The following is a 9,491-nucleotide window of genomic DNA, read 5'->3' on the forward strand; positions in this document are numbered from 1 at the left end:
AGGGCTCTGAGGCAAAGACGCCATTACATGTGTGTGTGGTCTTCAACAATTCAGTCCTGATGGATTTGCATTACGTTTGTCCAGTAAAACATAGCACACATGAACAAGAAAAACGTCTTCTCATCGCTTCTTGTATTCATTATCCCACTGATACCCACCTATCATCAACATGTGTCTCGTAACGCCGTTCTTCTCGTTATAGTATCACATCATCTCAGCACAAGACAGAATGTGTGTTCAGTGTTCAACATATTAGGGCTGTCAACCAATCTATCTAATAAAGGCCATCCTGTCTGTATGTCTGTCTGTCCTTCAGAACCATTCGTCAGATTGACTTCAAACTCTGGGAGTGGAGTGCAGTGCACGCATAGTAATAGCGCCACCTACTGGCAACACAAAAAGCCGTTTATCTTGAGAACTATCCGTCCGATCGAATTGAAACTTGGGGAGCGCGATGCTGGGAACACGACGGAGTGCGGTGCCGAATTTCAGGCAATTCAGAGACGCGCATAGACATAGCGCCACCTACTGGCAACACAAACATTTGTTTATCTCCAGACCGTTTGTCTGATCGACTTCAAACTTGGCGGCCCTGCTGGGGACCAAAGAAAGTGCAGTGTCGAATTTCATGCAATTCAACCAATTGGGCAGAGCGGTGCAAGCAGTGGGAGGATGTGGGGGGGTGAAGAGTGGGAGAGCATGATGTGTGAATGAGGGAAGGAATGGGAGGGAGGGGAACGGCCACTGCGCTATATTCTAAACTTGAATATATATTCAAATTGTAAAAAAAAACAGACAATCAGTTGTATATAAGTTATAACATGGAAGCATAAAGCAAGCAGGATCTACTCTCTAGTCTGCACAATGGCCACAATGCTAAGCATTAACTCTCCGACACGCTAATGCTGGGGTTACCGCTCAACTCTGCTCAATTTATTCCACAACTATTCTTTACGGTTTAGTTTAGTAGTAGTGTATATTACTGGTGCAACTCTGTAATGGGCTTATCATGGGGCTTCTAGGCAGAGGTAACACTCTGTCTGCAAGTGGCTTACTTCTTTGCTGAACAACTTGGCAAAGCAGCCTAAGTGTCTCTAGTCCTGTTAGAGTAAAAGATCCCTGTTCTGTAGTGAGAGTTGTCTGCACAGCCCAACCATCAGCATGGTTTGTGAAGGTGGTCTTTGGCTGAGTGTTGAAGTAGCACGTGCGTCTGCTGCTGGTGGCAATTCTGAATACAGACGGTCACGGACGGTCACCATTTGTTCTGCTAGATTAGGCTTCTAAAGACACCCATGGTGCCTACTAGGCTAATCCATTTCAGTCCCTCGACAGACAGAGCTCCAAGGACGACAAGCTTTACAAAATAACAAATCTAATTGGCCTTTGGCCAAGAATGCAAAGGTCTTATGATGACACCGCTGCTCGTGTCTGTTGCAGCATCATGAGATATCTTCCTTTAGGCTAACCAATAAGAAATCACACATCGACTTGATGAATAAGTGATGAATGAACTTAATGAGAAATGAATCCCCAATCCACCGAGCGAGCGACCTTCCAGAGTTTACAACATCCACCAAGTGAAGAAAGCACTGCAGGCAGGAAAGTGACAGCATCACTCAGAGACATCATCAATCTGACAGAGCCAAGATGATGCTTCAGAAAGCACCAGGTGCTACTGCAGTTCACACCAAGACACAACTCAAGCACTTCTTACTACTGAGCCCTTGCATTATCATCCTAAGTCTTTATTTAGCTGTTCACAACGCTGAAGGGAATGATGCTGCTGCTAGCCTAGCACCCAGAAGCCCTCAGCACCGCAACTCACCACCAGAAGACCTCAACAACCCCACAACTCACCACCAGAAGACCTCAACAACACCACAACTCACCACCAGAAGACCTCAATAACACCACAACTCACCACCAGAAGACCTCAACAACCCCACAACTCACCACCAGAAGACCTCAACAACCCCACAACTCACCACCAGAAGACCTCAACAACACCACAACTCACCAGCAAAAGACCTCAATAACACCACAACTCACCACCAGAAGACCTCAATAACACCACAACTCACCACCAGAAGACCTCAACAACCCCACAACTCACCACCAGAAGACCTCAACAACCCCACAACTCACCACCAGAAGACCTCAACAACCCCACAACTCACCACCAGAAGACCTCAACAACCCCACAACTCACCACCAGAAGACCTCAATAACACCACAACTCACCACCAGAAGACCTCAACAACCCCACAACTCACCACCAGAAGACCTCAACAACCCCACAACTCACCACCAGAAGACCTCAACAACACCACAACTCACCACCAGAAGACCTCAACAACCCCACAACTCACCACCAGAAGACCTCAACAACACCACAACTCACCACCAGAAGACCTCAACAACCCCACAACTCACCACCAGAAGACCTCAACAACCCCACAACTCACCACCAGAAGACCTCAACAACACCACAACTCACCACCAGAAGACCTCAACAACACCACAACTCACCACCAGAAGACCTCAACAACACCACAACTCACCACCAGAAGACCTCAACAACACCACAACTCACCACCAGAAGACCTCAACAACCCCACAACTCACCACCAGAAGACCTCAACAACACCACAACAACACCACAACTCACCACCAGAGGACCTCTACAACACCACAACTCACCACCCAGAAGACCTCAACAACACCACAACTCACCACCAGAAGACCTCAACAACACCACAACAACACCACAACTCACCACCAGAAGACCTCAACAACACCACAACAACACCACAACTCACCACCAGAAGACCTCAACAACACCACAACTCACCACCCAGAAGACCTCAACAACACCACAACAACACCACAACTCACCACCAGAAGACCTCAACAACACCACAACAACACCACAACTCACCACCAGAAGACCTCAACAACACCACAACTCACCACCCAGAAGACCTCAACAACACCACAACTCACCACCCAGAAGAGCTCAGAACCCCAACTCACCTGTCCATTTCAGTGCCTTCCCTTCCCTTGGCTTTTGTCCTTTCCCACTTCCTTTCATTCTCTCCCCCTCTTTGATATCTTCCCTCTCTCCCGCTCTCCTCTCTGCCCCTGCAGGACAGGCAAGCAAGGGATGAAGAAATGGGTGAGACTAGAGTTGGGAAAACAAGAGTGAGATAGATAAAGATAGGAGGCAGAATTCCCTGGGCGTTCATCAGGAGTGCCATCCAAGACAGTCGCTCCCCATTTCCCTATTCTTCTACATCCAGATAGCGGCTCTCCTCCCTCCCCAGAGAAGCCTTTCCATCCCAGGAGGATTTCAACGTGTCTGGAGCACCCCCCCCCCCCCCCCATGCCCCCATGCTTTAACCAAGGCTTCCTCTTCCACTATCATACAGTACATCTCCCTGCACTCCCTCTCCATGAGACACAGGTGTCACACATAGACACATGCCACCGCAGACCCTTCAGTCTATTTTCCAGCATTTTGTCATTAGACATCTCAGTTTGTAATGCTTTCACTCAGTGAGTATTCTGCCAAAGGGTGAGAGAGAGAGAGAGAGAGAGAGAGAGAGAGAGAGAGAGAGAGAGAGAGAGAGAGAGAGAGAGAGAGAGAGAATGTGGGGAAAGAGAGAGTGAGAGAGACCGGGAGGGAGAGAATCGCATGAAGGAGTGAACCCACCCGTTCATCCACTCACATTACCATCCCCCCTTCACTCAAGGCAACACTGCATCGTCCTCACATTGTGCCATACATACATTTCATCTTTACTTTCACTATTGCCTGTTTTTTTTAGTTCTTGTTCTTGTTGTTGCTTGTTTAAAGTCTCTTCTTTGCTTCTCCTTTATATCTCATCATCTTTCTCAGCCGCACACGCCCCTTGAAGCGCTTCACCCAGAGGTCTCCCATGTGGTCGATAGCTGCAGTTGCACCCACCGCTCTTACACACACACATACACACACACACACACACACACACACACACACACCCACACCTTTCACACCTTGCGCTCAAATACACACATCACAAAGCTCTCACACTAGTCACCTCTCTCTCTCTCTCTCTCTCTCTCTCTCTCACACACACACACACATACACACACACACACACCACCTGCTTCACTGATGGCAATTGTCCCTCCACCATCTATACAAGCCCCCTCCCATTTCTTGCTGCTTCCACACAGGGTGCCTCCACCCATCGCTTCCAGCATCTCCAGCACCTTTGGCCCCATCTCCATCCTCCACACCCCTGCGTGCCTCTCCCAAGGCACCTTACCCCCTGCCGGCCACCCATAAACCGAGGCTACCTCAAGAGCATCACACTCCTCAAGCAATGCCTCTGCCTCTGCCCAACCCCCATCCCCTGCTCTGTGTGACAGCCGGCTGGTGGGGCAGCGCAGCACACCAAACCCAAAAATACCTGCTACATAACAAGTATGCATGGAGATAGGGTTGACATGCCTTGGGATGGTGCATTGCCCATGCTGCGACACGGACCGCTGCAGCTGAAAGTGATCGCGTTTCTTCTTCCACCTCCTGTCTTTTTGTAGCCTTCCTCCTCCCTCCTCCTCCTCCTGTCCGCGGCTCTCTGTTCTTCACAAAGCGTTAAGTCTCTCCGTCCTCCTGCCGCTCCCCGCTTCCTATTCGCTCCTCTCCTTCTTCCGTCCTCCTTCTCCTTTGTCTCTCTCTCTCTCTCTCTCTCTCTCTCGCTCGGTCTTCCTCGCCCTCCTCTGGAACCTCCTTCGTGAGATGGCTGTGGTCCAGCGGCAGCGGCGCTCCTGACAGCGCGTGTGTGGATGTGTGCGTCAGGGAGAGACGGAGAGGTTGGGCGGGAGAGCACGAGTGTGTGTGTGTGTGTGTGTGTGTGTGTGTGTGTGTGTGTGAGCGAGAGAGAGCACGAGTGTATGTGTGTGAGAGAGAGGAGAGCACGAGTGTGTGTGTGTGTGTGTGTGTGTGTGTGTGTGTGTGTGTGTGTGTGTGTGTGTGTGTGTGTGTGTGTGTGTATATGAGAGAACACAAGTGTGTGTGTGAGAGAGCGAGAGAGAGAGAGAGGGGTACTGCTCAGCGCTGTGTGCCTCAGGAGACTGTGTGCGGCAGTACAGGGATGCTGAGCACACGGCTAAGAACGAACCAAAAAATTTGCCGATGATAAATTCACGCTCTCTCTCTCCCTCTCTGCCTTGTTTTCTCTCCATTACACATTACCCTCTCTCTCTCTCTCTCTCTCTCTCTCTCTCTCCCTCTCTCTCTCCCTCTCTTAAAGACACAGGCAGCACGCTGCATTGCTACAAGCCCGAGGCGCATCTCATGATATGGTAATAAAGGGGAGTCCGGGGACTTGGTCCCGTGTGGGGCTCGGCAGCAGAGCTGGTAGGGGGCGGGGGGGGGGGGGGGGGAGGAAACGCTCGCAGCACCTACTAGGGATGGGGGAGGATGGTCCTGGTGGGGCTAGAGCGCGGAGGGGGGGGGCGAGAGAGGGTGTGAGAGAGAGGGTGAGGGAGAGAGAGAGAGAGAGGGTGAGGGAGAAGGGGAGACAGAGAGTGAACACTTAAAATATCCCCCAGTGACTACAGCAGCTAATGATGAAGCTGTGTCGGCCCGGGGCCAGGTTGTAGTGGATCGGCATGGCAACTGAAGCGCAGTGGCAGGTGAGAGTGACAAGGACACTGCAGGGGGCACACCCTCCTGCAGGGGGCACACCCTCCTGCAGGGGGCACACCCTCCTGCAGGGGGCACACCCTCCTGCAGGGGGCACACCCTCCACACTACAACACACTACACACTACACCCTCCACACTACAACAGCCTGTGGCTCTGCTGTGCTTGAAGTTTGTTTACACGAATAAATTATGACTCTTTTGAATCCGGGCAATAATCACCTCCAATCAACACACATCACAGTCTGAATATCTGAATAATATCTGAATAATGAACGCTGAATATCACAGTCAAGAGTTCACTGTCATTAGCTACACGAGAATAATCTTGACGACACAGCCGAAGAAAATCCATATTGGGATTTATGGTCTATGGTGTTATCTGACAGAGCAAAGGATGGTCAAGTATGATGAGCCACAAGTCGCTAGGAGAAGCAGATGGAGAGAATATTGTACAATACAATGTAGTAAGGTCAAGGTCACACAAGGACAATGAAGACAGGAGGGTATTATCTATGAGGGAGAGATTCAGGGTGTTGCTGTCAAAGACTGAGGAGGGTGTGGCCATTATGACTAAAATACAGTTAGCTGATGCTTTGTGATGAAGTGGGAAAGGAAGACAGATAGTAAAAGAAGTTAAATGCCTTAAGATGGAGGAAGGAAAGCTTCTTAATGATGAATGTGATGAATAATGTATGGTCAGGATGCTGGTGATTTGGTCTGTCTGTCGTGTCCAGCTGGTCTACAGCCTGAGAGAGAATCAGCCTGTCAGCTGGTTAACAGCCTGAGAGAGAATCAGCCTGTCAGCTGGTGCCTGTCCGCCTCAACTAGAAAGAAGTCTGAGAAACTTCCTGAGATATTTCTAGTAATTGGATATAGAAGAAGAGTATCCCTATAATCTCACTCACTACTATAATAAGGCGAGGGGTTCCCACACAGCGCACGCTAACTGGCTGCGAATGAGCAAACGAACAAACATCAAATTGTTTCAGTTTTTTTTCAAATGAAGGTGTCTAACACACACACACACACACACACACACACACACACACACACACCTACACAACTGATCAGGTCAAGTTGAGGTTAAGGCGAGGGGGGAGTTTCCCTGAGTCCCCTTCAATCTTGTTTCTCAAAGTCAATTGAGGCTACGAATAGAAAACTCCTTTACAACAGGCATTAACATCGTGGCCTGGGTGATTGGATTGTAATCATATATAGCAGAAACACATAAAATCCAGGAATAAATGCACCCAAGAAGCATTGAAGCTCTCAACAGCCAAATCGCCTGTGGAGGATTTGGCTACATTACAATAACAATAATACAGTGTAACAACAATGGGTCTCCAGTCCACATAAAGCAATAGAAAGAAACCATGTTTGTGAATATGGTATGGCAATGTAATTGGATATACAGGTAGAAGGGTATCCCTATGATCTCACTAGCCTACTATAAAGCTAGATAGCAGAATATCATCTCCTCCAGCTATTTGGGTAGTTACTTTCTTCTCAACTGAGCACAATCAGCTGCTGCTTCTATTATGAGGTAGCATTTTGATAAACAAACCGCGTCACTGGGTGGCAACGGCAATGGAACCCTACGGAGCCAAGTGGCGCGAAGCGTGTGTCTGACTCTAGCCAGCTAACTCTGTTTACATTTTAAAAACTGTGACAGTTCACACAACTTTAAAACGACATGCATATTTATACATCAAACTCTTGAGCACTTCTGCTCTCACTCAGAATGTCAAAATATAAGCGATGTCATGTATAGTTTTTGAGATATTAACGTTTGTTTGGCACAACTCATACTATTAACTGCCTCGGGCTTCCGCATTTCTGGGTGTGACGTCACGCTGATTCGTCCTATATAACAGCAGACAAAGTGCAACATTTAGAGTAGGTAGAAATTGGTAAAAGTATCCCTAAATTATACAATAACGTATATAACAACTGTATGAATCCAAGCAAGCTAACACTAACGTTACATATAGCCAACTAACATTAATTCTGGGCAGTTTTTACCTGTTTTCTGTTTCCTTTGGCCTTCCCATTCCCAGCAATTAAGCAGAAGGTGGTCATCGTCAATTTTAACTACTGTAGTAACGTGTTATTTGATCATCCGTGTACAATACACACTGCATGCCGGTTTAGACTGCAGACGTTTACACACACAACACAACTAGCAAAACAATTCAGTGTAGCAATCTTAGAATCTCTCATACTTTTTTATTTTTATTTCTTTATTCTGTTTTCTTCTGGTCAAAAGCTAATTCAACTTACTTTTTCTTGATTTGAGGAAGTAACCAATCGTCCACTGACCACTGCCATTTTGCTGGTTGAACATTTTACCTCTCTTCGTGTTAAGGCCATTGGCAAGACCATAAGTTGATCATGTTGTGGATGGGTAGTCTCACGTGGTCAGACGGCTAGCTACTAGTACGCTACTACTACCTGAGACTAGTGGGTGGGTGAGTGGGCACGTGGGCACGCAGTGGGCAGCTAGCAGGGCTTTTTGCCACTAGATGGCGCTATTGCTATTGGACTGGCGTTAGAAAAAGGCCCCTAGTAGAGTAGAGTGCAAGCACATCCAACAGTCTATTTCAACAGGTGCTGGAAAAAATGAACAACTCGAAAAGACAAAGTGGAGTGGATGTTAATTATAAGAAGGAGAATCCCATCTGAAATAGTTGTCCCTCACTCCAAGCATTCACAAGTTAAGTGATATTTAGCTTCACACACTAATGTTACATCAACTTACAACAATTTACATACGGTATCTGAGAAATAGCATGGTACTGTGACAATAGGGTTGTAGATTTTAGACCATCTTGACACAAACCTTTAGGTCTATGCTAAAAACAGACTTCCAAGAACAATGGGATTGTAATGTCTGAGCCTTGGATTCAGAATTGTTAAACTAAATCATATTGCAATGATAGACCATAGAAATTGAAAATTCCCTGTGGAAAGATCAAGACTTTTCTCTTTCCAAGGTTACAGCAAGGATAATATTATGAAATTCAGTGCATATTTCTGGGTGGATGCTGGTTGAGGTCTTGATATCCAAAAAGATTAAATCCAGTGGCATATGGATGTGGAATATCTCATGTCCATCTATTTTTAGCGGAACCATACTTGAGTGTGAAATGTGTGTGTGTGTGTGTGTGTGTGTGTGTGTGTGTAGCTTCCTATATTATTGTGCAATACATCTACCATATTAAAATACAATAGACGATGACATATAGGGCTGATGGCTTATTTAGCTTGGGGGCGTTCATGTAGTGTTGGCTGCCGAGTGGGTGAGGAGCAGGAAACTGCTGGCTGCACATGTGTAAACTGCTGACTATGGTGGCTCTGCGGTGTGAAGATGAGTGCACTCTGCTCCTGTTTGCTAATAACATGACATCTGCTGCTACACTGTTGTCCTGGATCTGGCCTTACTGCTGAACAAAACGACATTCATGACACACGGGTTCCATGTCATTTTTCCATGTCTGTTGCTAAAGATTCATTATTGATATATTAGGTTGTCTCTAAACTAACAGTTTTATAGATTTCCAGTGCATCTGAAGATGTACTCAAACATCCACAAGAATCATGCTGTACGAAAGAAAAATGCAACCTCGGTGGTGTGATGAATGTGTCTAAATGAGTACAGCTCCTGAGGAAAAGCATCCTCTTCCTCCTCCTCCTCCTCCTCACTGTGTCCTGCAGTGCACAGGTGAAAGAAACTCTGAGTTTAGCATGTCATTTTCTTTTAGTGTGCCATGGTAAGATATGATAGGAGGAGGAGGAAG

Source organism: Poromitra crassiceps (genome assembly GCF_964638095.1).
Source record: "Poromitra crassiceps genome assembly, chromosome: 13".
NCBI classification, from domain to species: Eukaryota; Metazoa; Chordata; class Actinopteri; order Beryciformes; family Melamphaidae; genus Poromitra; species Poromitra crassiceps.